The 11,494-nt window shown below is 45.5% G+C and overlaps 1 non-coding gene across 1 annotated transcript; it reads left to right on the top strand.

Moving 5' to 3' along the window:
* The first annotated feature begins 10,954 nt into the window (after positions 1 to 10,954).
* Positions 10,955 to 11,073, top strand: LOC125425675. Its single transcript, XR_007243434.1, has one exon. It is a non-coding gene; the product is annotated as a 5S ribosomal RNA (ribosomal RNA).
* The last annotated feature ends 421 nt before the right edge of the window (positions 11,074 to 11,494 follow it).

The raw sequence follows: 11,494 nt of genomic DNA, 5'->3' as shown, positions 1-11,494 counted from the left end.
TGCTGGTGAGTACTACTGCTGACCTGGGGTAGCATGGTACGCAGGTGAGCCCTCAGGGTTAGGGGTGCCCGGGACCAGCAGGAGGATATTTCCGCCATTTTGGTGCACTTTTATAACACGGTTGCTTCGGACCAGATGTGTGCTGGGAGATGGGACGTCTCCAGGGTGTTTGGTTTGGGGGAAGTATCCTTCTAGTCCCACTCTCCTTTTCCACTTGGGGACTCTATGGGCGGGGTGGAGCTATGTGTGTGGATTTGATGCTCCCACTTAACACATGTAATGTTGGGTGCTGAGTGTGGTTGGTAGCTAGGCGCATGCTGTCAGGGTGGGGGGGAAACAGGGGGTTTACTCCCCTTCCCCCCTCTCTTCTTAGCAGTCTCTTTCTCCCAGGCCTGGTTCTTTCCGGCAGACATGTCGCCATGGGGTTGCAGGGGCTCTGGCATGGGAAGGGGTTGGCTTATCTTTAGGAACTTGCAAGTGTTCACCTAATGGGTGGCAGGGGACGGTAGTGGGCCACGGGTAGCATGTATTGCGGTTTGACTTGGCGGAAGGCGGGTAGTTTCTGGGAAGGTCAGGGTACCCGGGTAGTAGATGGGAAGGAAAAGGGCACCCCCTATCTTGGTGGGATCAGAGCATCTCGGCTCATTCAGGTGGGATACCCCCTCTCATTTTTCTTTTCTCACCGCCTGGGGACTGATCCAGAAATAGCTTCAGCATTCTAGCCGGACAAACTGGGTCTGGTTCATTTTGACGGGACAACCCCCCCCCCCCCATGGAGAATGGTCATGCCTGGCCTGGCACAGGGCCATGTTAGGGGTGCAAGTAGGGGGTTGCCTTGGCCTCCCCCTCTCCCTCTCTTCCCCCCTCCTCCAGTTTCCCAACCCCCACCCCCAACCTGAGGGATTTAGTGAATGAGTTGTGAGGCAGATTGTGGCCTTGTGCAGGGCGCAGTGGGCCTAGCTGTGGTCGCGGAGTGGAAAAGGTGTGTGTGATGGCATGGGATGTGATGTGTTTGGCTTCCTTTTTGCCTCATCATTCTTCCTTACTATTTTCCCTCAGCAGGAGATTGTCGATCACTTGGCAGCTGGGAGTCCCCAGTCAGCCAAGGGGATGCTTCCAGCGATACAGGTGAACCCCTGACAGAGTCTACATTGCTGGGATTTCAGTGATCCCCGAGCAAGGGAGTGCAGCCGATGGTATGTCAGCATATTCTCTGGCTGATGGCCTCCGGGTTTCAACGTGCCCCAGGCTGGAGTCAGCAGCAGGTTCCATCTTTCCTGGTTGCAGTGACAAGAGGGTTTGTATAAGTAGTTGGGGCAGCTGAAGCACTACTCCCCTCGGAGGAAGTATTGGACTGCTTTCGCTCCCCTTCCAGGATTGATAATTTGGTCCTGCGGTGGCCAGGGCTGCAATAGGAGATGCAAATGGCCATGCCCAGGGGGGCTATGCCAGTGGCTTCTCCTCTTGATATGGAGAGCACCCCTTACGGATGGCTGTCATTGCTTGCAGCAGGCTATAAGATTGCCTGGTTGATGGGCAGCTGGCCTTCACGGTTGGCTGTGCTTGGCTGACAGGCCGATGTACAGCCTTGATAGTGAGGGAGCCTTGGATGCACAGGTTGCTCTACTAATAAAAAACAAAAAACAAAACAAAAGATAAAAGGATAAAAAGGTGAGGATGCAAAGGATGACTGAGAGGGATGCAAAGGATGACTGAGATTCCCCTTACATGGCGCTGTAGTTCAAGGATAGTGGGTAATCTACTTGGGGGAGGAGTCATTCAAGAATTGCATTAACGTGCTTCAGGGGACCCCACATGACTCCTGGGCACCTCCTCTGAGGTTTCCTTTCCTTGGAGTTGTCCTGGTCCCTTCAAGGGGTCATTATGGGTGGCAGTTAGGCCACTGAAAAGGGGGGTTTGGGTGAGGTAGGGTGTCGACCTCCCTTCCCTGTTTAACTGTGCTTTACCCCTACTGCCTTCAGGGTTTTGAGTTTGGCCTCCCCTCCCCCTAAATTATGGGGTTCCTATGCCTCCCTTCACTACCCCACCCCTGTTTGGTTGTTGAGCTTCAGGGATTCAGGGAGGGATTTCTTCAAAGGGTTCTGGGAGGTTTTCTCTGCTGGAACTCACATTCATTGTGATATTTCTGCAGGATTCATGAGTAGCTGCACAAGGATTTGGATTGTGGGCCACAGCGTGGTTCATTGGGCTGGTGTGCACACGTCGTCATCCACTTGGGGACCAGACCTGCAGCTAGGGCCCGAAGTTGACGTGGTGTGGCTCGGTCGCAGTGGCAGGCGATGGGATTCCCTGATTCCCACCGTCCAGGAAACCCTCAGCAGGCTGGAATCCCCTCCTGCTATCGTCATCCATCTGGGTGATAACGATCTACTGGCCCTGACGGGCTTTGAGCTATCTAGATGGATGGAAGCCAGCCTATATGGGCTGATGCCTCTGCTGCTAGACATGAAGCTCTTCTGGTCCTACCTGTTGCCACGGTTCCACTGGAGAGGCGCCAGGGACCCACAGAAGGTGAATGAGGCATGCAGGAAAATGTCCAAGGCATCTGCTAAAGTGGTCTGGTTGCTGTGCAGCAGCGTGATCCAGCACCCCTGCATTCATGTTCAGGTGCCTGCACTCTTTACAATGGACGATGTACACCTTTCCATGAGAGGCATGGACCTGTGGCTTGTGGCCGTACAGCAGGCACTGCTTGATTGGCTGGACTGCCAGCGTGGCGAGTAGGGAGGTCTGGTGAGTTCCCGCACCCATGTAAGTTCTGTAAGTGTTTGGCCTGGCTTTCCCACTGAACGGTGTATGTCAGTCAGAGTGCTATGGAGTCCGGGAGTACCCTGCCAGATGGCGGTGGGATGGGGGGGGGATTTGGCTTGGTGGCTGCGAAGCTGCAGCAAGAGCTGACGGGTCAGCTCCATGGCAGTTTGGGCAGAGGAGCACATCAGTTTTGGGGGGACTGAGCTTGCATGCTGGATCTCCCCATCTATGGGAGCCTCCATAAGAGGCTTGATGCGGGGGAGGGCTCGGGAACATGCCTCTATGGGCCTCTGCTGGTGAGCCCGGCATCCTAGCTGGTGAGGCCACTAAGAATGGGGTGGATGCCCCATGGCCAAAAACCTCTGTCCTCCCCAATAGAATGGGGGGAAGTTTGGATCAGCCAGGAAGGCTGACCGGATGTGATGATGCACTCCTCTTAATCACCCAGCTTCGTTTTAAGCATTTATGTAAATAAAAAGGGCTGCGGCCCTATTTAAATCCAAGCCTTGTCTGTGCTTATTTCAGTAGCCTCTGCACATCTGGCCGCAAATGGCTGCCAAGTCATTGAGACTATCTAGTTTTCTGACTATGCTTAAGAGATGCCTTCATATGGCTTTGTGTGGCATGGAATCCAAGCTCTATGCTTTTCAGCCATTGTAAAAGCAGGCACTGAAAGAACATCAATGATCCAGGAATCCAAATGCTTTGTAAAAGACCAAGGAAACCTTTGGGTTTCATGCATGGGAGGTTTGATAAGACCCAGGAGGCAAAGGTCATGGAATAATCTCCAGCTCTGAAAGGAGACCACTGATTATTTTTGGAAAGGAGAGAGAAGTATCAAGAGAAGATGTTCAACCCCACTGCCACTGAAAATGTGAGGCTCCCTAGTAAAGGGACCAGGCAAGCAGCATGCGACTGAGATGGAGACATACACATTGTGCAGATATTGTGTACACAAATGCTTTCACAAATCACCAGAGTCTAAGCAAATGCCATTACCAAGATAAAGCACTTTTTAATCTGTAATAATTTTGTGCTAAGTGCTGTATAAATGCCCTTTGTTTCACTACTTAAACTGTCAAAAGGACTACCAATAGGTATTGAAGACCAGTGTCTATTGTTAAAGAGGGAGAGAAAAAGAAAGAAATCAATACAATTTTTAATTAAGGGTGCTTCATGATGAGAGCTCTTAGACAAGGAATCCTTCTTGTCAGAACATCTAGCCTTTAAACCCCATTCCATATGCTGTCAGCTCAGGAGTGAATGGGCGAAAATGGAAGGGATTTGTAATGGGCTTCTTATTAAATCAGGAAGTGGATGGTGTGAGGGAAGTGTCTTGAGGAAGTTATACAATGCTCAGATCTCTCTTTATTCAAGTGGGTTTGTCAGAGACAGGATAAAATATGCAGGTATTGACCTTTCTTGAAATAACTGGGAAGATCTCTCTTTTTAAAGGCATTTTGAAAAGATTTGATAGACTATAAAACAGATATCCTTGTTAATAATGTTTCACAATATAGATTTTTGTGTGTGTGCATGTGTGGAAAAAGAAAAGTTTCAACTCTTTTTTATTCTTCTTGAATTATTTGTGTTATTGACTGCCTGGAACTGTCCTGCCTTTGTTTTGTCGCTTCCTCTTCAGTGATTTTTTTCTCCTCTACAAAAGAATTCTGACACAAATTTGCCTTTAGCCTCTATAAAAGAACTTGGTATATTACTAGCTGGCATTTTCCCGCTCTTTTATTTTTTAAAGGACAGCATTGTTCATTTGCTTTTCACAAAAGGCTTGTGTTTCTCCAGCAAATAGCCCTTTAATTAAAAAATATTCCTGAACTCAATGTGATGTAGGTCTATTAATTAATTAAAATTAACTTCTATCTCATTTTTTTCAATGGTTGGTTTTGCCAAAGTACATAAGAATTCAATGCATACATCAATAACAAACAATAAACTAAACCTATGCTTAAAATGCATAAAAACCACAGTATAATAATAAATGTACATTATGATAAAGTGGCAGCAATTAAATCCTAACAGTGAAATGTTTTACATGTGAAAATCAAGAAAAAGAATATCTTGATACCCAATGAATAAGATCTTTGCACAATATTTTGGGTCTATTTAGTTGACCTTAACAAAGGTATGACATGAATTTTGGGGGTTTGTTGTTTTGGATATTGTATGAGCCAGTATCTCTGATAACAGCTTTTTATCTTGACTGAAATTTCAGTAATGTAGGCAGTAGAGGCATATCATAAGGAAATCTGATTCTCACCAACTTATACCCCGAAAATCCTACTGGTCTCTAAGGACTTGAATCTAGCTCAGGGGCCTGCAACCTGCAGCTCTCCTGATGATCATGGACTACAATTCCCATCAGCCCCTGCCAGCATGGCCAAATGGCAGGGTTGATGGGATCAGCAGAGAGCTGCAGGTTGCAGACCCCTGATCTAGCTCATCATGAGGAAAACTACACTATAGAAATAGCACTACAACCTAGAATGCTCTGACACCACCCAACCCATCTCAATTAGCAGGAGAATCCAGGAAAACGATCTTCGTGTTTGTCATGTTTCCAGGCACAATTCAAAGTTCTAGTTCTTTTCTTTACAGTCCTTAATGGCTTTCAGGTAGAGTAGAAGGACCACCCTCTCCTGCACTTTCCATCCTGGCTGTTAAGACTGGCCTGTTAAGGCCTGCTATCTGTACCCCGGCTTCAGAATTAAGGTGATTTTCTGCATTGGCACATTGCTTTCAGAACACCCACACACACACACACACACACACTGAGGTTCGCCTGGCACCTACTCTACTTTCTTTTAGTGCCAGAACAAAACACATTTTTAAACTCAGGATTTTAATTAGGAATTTTGTATTTCTAGTTTTTTTTAATGATCTGCTTGTGGTCTGAAGTAAGTTTTGTTGGTGGTTTTATGCTGTTTATACCTATTGCTTATTTCAATGGTTTGTTGTTTTATATTGTGATTTTACTTTTTAGCTTCCTCAAGCAGAATTCTCTATAGGCAGCACAGAACTATCCTCAGTAAGTAAGTAAGTAAGTAAGTAAGTAAGTAAGTAAGTAAGTAAGTAAGTAAGTAAGTAAGTAAGTAAGTAAGTAAGATGGACACCAAAGAGAATGGCACCAGTAGGTAAAATGTCACTTCAATTTTAAACTTCTTTTAAGCAGTTGCGCCTAATGGCTGATGTTTTGTGATTTTACGTCCTCAAAGTGCAGTGTTCACTTCATAGTGCTCTGCTTCTTATAAGGCTTCAAAATGTGTTTAATTTATTTTCATTGCCAGTACAAAGGTTCATTACTTACTGATTTCATACATGACCCTGGCAGTCAACCTTAGGACTAGTCCAGTAGCAGCTTCAGTCTCAGAGTCTGCTTGACTGCCTTTCCCTCATCAAAGGGGAGAGGTTCCTTTCTACAGACACATTCTACATGTGGCAGAGTCAAGGGGTAATGTAGTGAACTTTGTATTTGTTGTAGCCCATGTATACTTTTATGAACTGGGAAATAGTTGTTTGATGGTTTCCAAATGGCTGAAGTAATGCATAGACTGACCCCAAGAGAGATAACAACTTGTCCAAGATCACCTATAATAGAGCAATCCAAGGCACCCTAGTCCAGATTTTTTTAAAAATAGTAAACTGTTGCCATCATTTTTAAAGACCTGTGTGTGAAACCTGATTACTACTTTGAATTGAAATTTGAAGTAAATAATGGTTAGCTAAAGCAAATCTGTCCTTCATCAACTTTATTGTGTTTTCTGCTACCAATGACACAAGGTATAGCAGAATTTCTGGGGAGATTTTGCCATTTGATTTCCTCTCTGATCTAATGCAATTGTCCACTGGCAGAAGCGCTGTGAGGTGCAGAATAAAGTAATGAAGCTAATCTGATTTTCCACCCCACAACCTCAGGATCTCTGTACCCATTTTGTATTAGATTCCTAATGAGATTCACTGTCTGTGTTCCAGCCACCAGGCTGAGAGTGTGCGGGAGGGGGGTTAGCATTTCACACAGGGGACTGCCTCCATTTACATTTCTTCCTTAATGGATACAAGCTTGCCTGCCCTTGAATGATGAGGCATCCCTCTCAATTTCCAAAAGTCAGCCTTGGACAGGATAGAGCAACTTTCTTTTGTGGCATCTGCATGGTAAAACTGGACAGTGCTCCATAGACATTGAAAATGCAAACAAACATGGGTGGCATGACACTGAACTGGTAACTACATGGCCTGCCTTTGCATTGACTAGCCTTGGTGATTTCTGTCTTTAGTGTGGCATAATAATGCAAGGCTTCTGCTTTCAAGGCAAATCATAGCTTATTGTTATGCCCAAACTATGGTTTGCTCTCTTCTTCCCTATGGCTCAATCCTGGTTTGGAGATTTTGTTTAGATGGAAAACATCAAGTCACATCAAGTTTGCATAAAACAACCCCCCTGCCCCATGGTTTCTTGCAACTGTAGAAATATTTAATGCCTATTAGGTGGATTCCCCACTGAGAAATTAAGCTGGGTACACCCCAGTTCCAAAAGAAACAGCACCTTTTTATCGCGGTTTCTCCCTCCCCACTGCACCGTGTGTCTAATTAGGACTTCGATGTCTAGCACGGTTTCAAGTAATGCAACACTCCCCACAAGTGCGTGATCTGCTCAGCAGATCTGTTCTTCCTCATCCTGATTGGCTGTTGTGTTGGAGTGGGAATGATACTCCGCCCTTGGCTTGTTTTTCACATGCAGCTACATAAATGCGTGGCTTCACCATTTTAACTCTTTACCTGCTCAGCTTCGTTGGCATAGAAGGCTAATCTGAGATTGGGTGCATCCTGCAAACAACCTCGTTTGCTGGTGCTTAACATGCCTCTTGATCCTGACATGGCAGAGCTGCTGCTCCTGATCTTTGGGCTTGTCAGCCATCTGAGGAGCCTCATGGGGGCTGCCCTTGCTCTCCATGGAGCACTCCTGCAATGCTTGGCTCACTTTACTCTGATCAGGAAGCACAGAAGACGAAACTGGCTAGCCCTCGCAGCTGTTCCCACACATCATCGCTACTGGGTTTGCCCACATACGAGCAGGGATTGGTGGTACAACTGCATGTGGTCCTCCTGGGATGATGAGGAATGGTTGAGGAACTTCAGGATGACCAAGAGGACCTTCACCACGATCACTGAGAGCCTTGCACCTCACCTGCAGTGCCAGGAAACAAACATGTGGCCAGCCTTACCAGTAGAGATGAGAGTTGGGATGGAAATCTGATACTTGGCCAGTCCAAACAGTTTCCGTGAGGTTAAGCAGCAATTTGGTGTTGGCCACACTACAGTTGTGGACATGGTCCACGATTTCTGCCTTGTGGTGAGGGACACACTCTTCAAGAGGGTGGTTCAGTTCGTGGATTCTGTGGACCAGGTATGTGCGCTTGTCCAAGCCCACTCTTCTCCCTCAAATTCCTTTGCATTTATATCACAGTTCCCTAGAAAATTCTACAGTAATCTCCTCACCAACACAACAGGCAGATGATGAACATGGGGAAAACATGGGGAAGGTAAACTAGGGAGATTAGCCCTAATTGGGCTACTGCTGGCCAGTGTGTGACTCAGGAAGCAGCACCACATGCAGAGCCTGTTGCAGAAAGTGGGATGGTCTTTGTAGGATTGCAAAAGTCTACGCATGCTACAACTGGGAAAGTGGCACCAGTGTCCATACCAATGGTCCCATCTTTTGTGGGAATGAAGATCTGGGGAGCATGACCCCAGTATACCCACATGGACATTTCTAAAACAGATGAGACTTCACAAGTGACATTAGGCGCACGTGATCTCATGCACAGGGTGCCTTTCTGTCTGTGGGAGGGGTTTGATTCCTTAGCATGTGCAGATTTAGAAGTAAAACTTAACTTGAGGCTGGAGACAGGAGATCCTGTTGCCAATGCACAAAGTATTCTTATTTTCCGTAATTATTTTCCCTAGCCTCTCTTTCTACTATCTCTACAGGTCATGGATTTGCTAACCTAGGCTTCCCACAATGCGTTGGTGCAATTGATGGATGCCACATCCTGATTCAAAATCCCTCAGATGCCCCAGGGGAGTAACTCAACAGGAAAAAATTCCACTCAATTGATCTGATGGTGGTGTGCAATCACAAGGAATGCTTTTTCGAGGTGGACATAGGTCACCTGGGAAAAAGCCATGATACACACATCTTCCGTGGATGCCACTTCACACACGCCATGGACAAGGGTGCTTTTTTCCCAGGGAATTTGACCCTGCCCGTGGAGGGAGTTGCTGCTCCACCTCTTGTACTCGCGGATGGTGCATTCTCGATGCGAAGGTGGCTCCTCACCTTGACCAAAGGCCACCCTCCCCCACTACAACTAAAGAACAATTTTTGCACCAGGTCATCTCAAAGTCACTATCACGTTACAGAACATGTCCCAACTTATAAATCTGAACACAGCAATGGACCATGCCACACAACAGATTTTTTTTTTACATTTGCAAAATGCTTGCATAATGTTTAACAACTGTTATAACACTTAAAAGTGTTTTAAGTGTCATATGACTTCAAATGTTTTCAAAATGTTTTATTACTGCTGTGAAAACATTTTATGGTGTTATATTCAGCAGATCAATTCTAGCAATTCTTTCCCTTTTCTGCCTAATTCTGGGAGACAGAAGGATCTATTGTTCAACCTTCAAGCATCTCCCATTAACCTAACAATTGAGGGAAATAGAAGCAGGTACACTGCTTTGTCACAGCATTTGTGGGGAAAGCTCATAACTGTCCCTCTTGCTCATTCTTACTTTACATAATGACATTATTTGCAGCCTTTTTATAAATGCATTGCAATTTGAAAAAGAGGGCTCAATCACTTAGTTAAGTCCATTTTTTTACCCTCCACTCATTCCTTTACATTTCTCCCAAGCACTGCCAGAAATAATAGCCAATTTGGATTAATATCAAACCTGCCCAACTAAGGCACAGTACCAGGAAGCCTGAATTGCCATCTCTTCCTCTGAATGCCTATTTCACACTTGTATCTACAAGAACTCCAAGCACTGCAGATTCATCCTCTAATTGCTAAGGGTGCAGCCAAAGTAATCCCTGGATAACCCAAAGGTTCTTTCCGGAGACAGAGGGAGAGAGAGGAAGAGAGAGCTTATGTATTCTTTTGAATTTATATGGTGAGCATTCATCAGCCTGGGTAGCCAAGGCCAGAAGCTGCTGTGGGCTGCTTGGGCACAAACACAGAATCTACGCAGCAGTGGCGTAGGAGGTTAAGAGCTTGTGTATCTAATCTGGAGGAACCGGGTTTGATTCCCAGCTCTGCCGCCTTAGCTGTGGAGGCTTATCTGGGGAATTCAGATTAGCCTGTGCACTCCCACACACGCCAGTTGGGTGACCTTGGGCTAGTCACAGCTTCTCGGAGCTCTCTCAGCCCCACCTACCTCACAGGGGGTTTGTTGTGAGGGGGGAAGGGCAAGGAGATTGTAAGCCCCTTTGAGTCTCCTGCAGGAGAGAAAGGGGGGGATATAAGTCCAAACTCTTCTTCTTCTTCTTCTTCTTTCTTGACTTGCTTTTGAAAAATCTGTTTTGAGTGCTGAAACTGTGCAGAACTTCCACATTCAGAGGCAGTAAACCTCTGAATACTAGTGCCAAGAGGCAACATCAGACTTTAGCCTCTATGCCTTTTTGATGCCCTCTAGAGTAACTAGCTGGTCACTGTGTGTGACAAGATGCTAGACTAGATGGACTACTAGTCTAATCATGCAGAGCTTTCTTATGTTTTCACTAGCTTCTTTTTTAAAATAAAAAGTCAGCTGAAATATTGTGTAAATTATCTGAAAATAGACTCACTGTCACTTTCTCTTCCATGAGGGATCCCTACTATCTTCCCCCACACCTATACTACTGTTCCTAACTGACAATTCAAGAATGTGTGTGCACACATACAAAAAAGCCAGTTTAGAATTCAAGATAAAATGCAATTATTTTTAAATGTTCTCAGAGGCTGCTCATCATAACTGATGATTGAATTACAAATTGAACCTCAAGGAGTTTACTGTGGGGAGTTTACTCTAAGCATTCCAACACATCACTCTCTACAATCCCAGATGCAGAGAAATTATGAACAGCTATGTGTTCATGTCCCCTGCTCTATGTGTGCATGTCCCCTACGGCCATACCACCCTGAATACGCTCGATCTCATCTGATCTCAGAAGCTAAGCAGGGTCAGGCCTGGTTAGTACTTGGATGGGAGACCGCCTGGAAATACCGGGTGCTGTAGGCTCCTTTGTTTACAATGTATTAATCACAAACAAGCAGTGGTGACATTAAAACATTGAAAATATAACTATTATTAAAACATCCTACATTGTGAAGAACTAGGGTTGCCTGCTCCAGACTGGGAGATACATGGAGATTTTCAAGATGAAACCCAAGGAAGGGGGGTTCAGAGAGATGACAGACTTCAGTGGAGTACAATGCAGATCTACCATACAAAGTTGCCATTTTCTCCTGATGAACTGATCTCTGTACCTGGAAATCATTTGTAATTCCAGGAGATCTCCAGCCACCACCTGGAGGTTGGAACAATATATGACTTGCACGCCTTAGCTAACTATGATGAATATGAAATTCATTCCACTATCTACAGTGAAAAACCACATTATGCACTTACTTTGAGAGACACAGTATTGTAAAATTATATG

Source organism: Sphaerodactylus townsendi, linkage group LG01 (genome assembly GCF_021028975.2).
Source record: "Sphaerodactylus townsendi isolate TG3544 linkage group LG01, MPM_Stown_v2.3, whole genome shotgun sequence".
Lineage (NCBI taxonomy): Eukaryota > Metazoa > Chordata > Lepidosauria > Squamata > Sphaerodactylidae > Sphaerodactylus > Sphaerodactylus townsendi.
The sequence above is the reverse complement of the archived record's forward strand: the minus strand, read 5'-3'. Positions and strand labels throughout refer to the sequence as shown.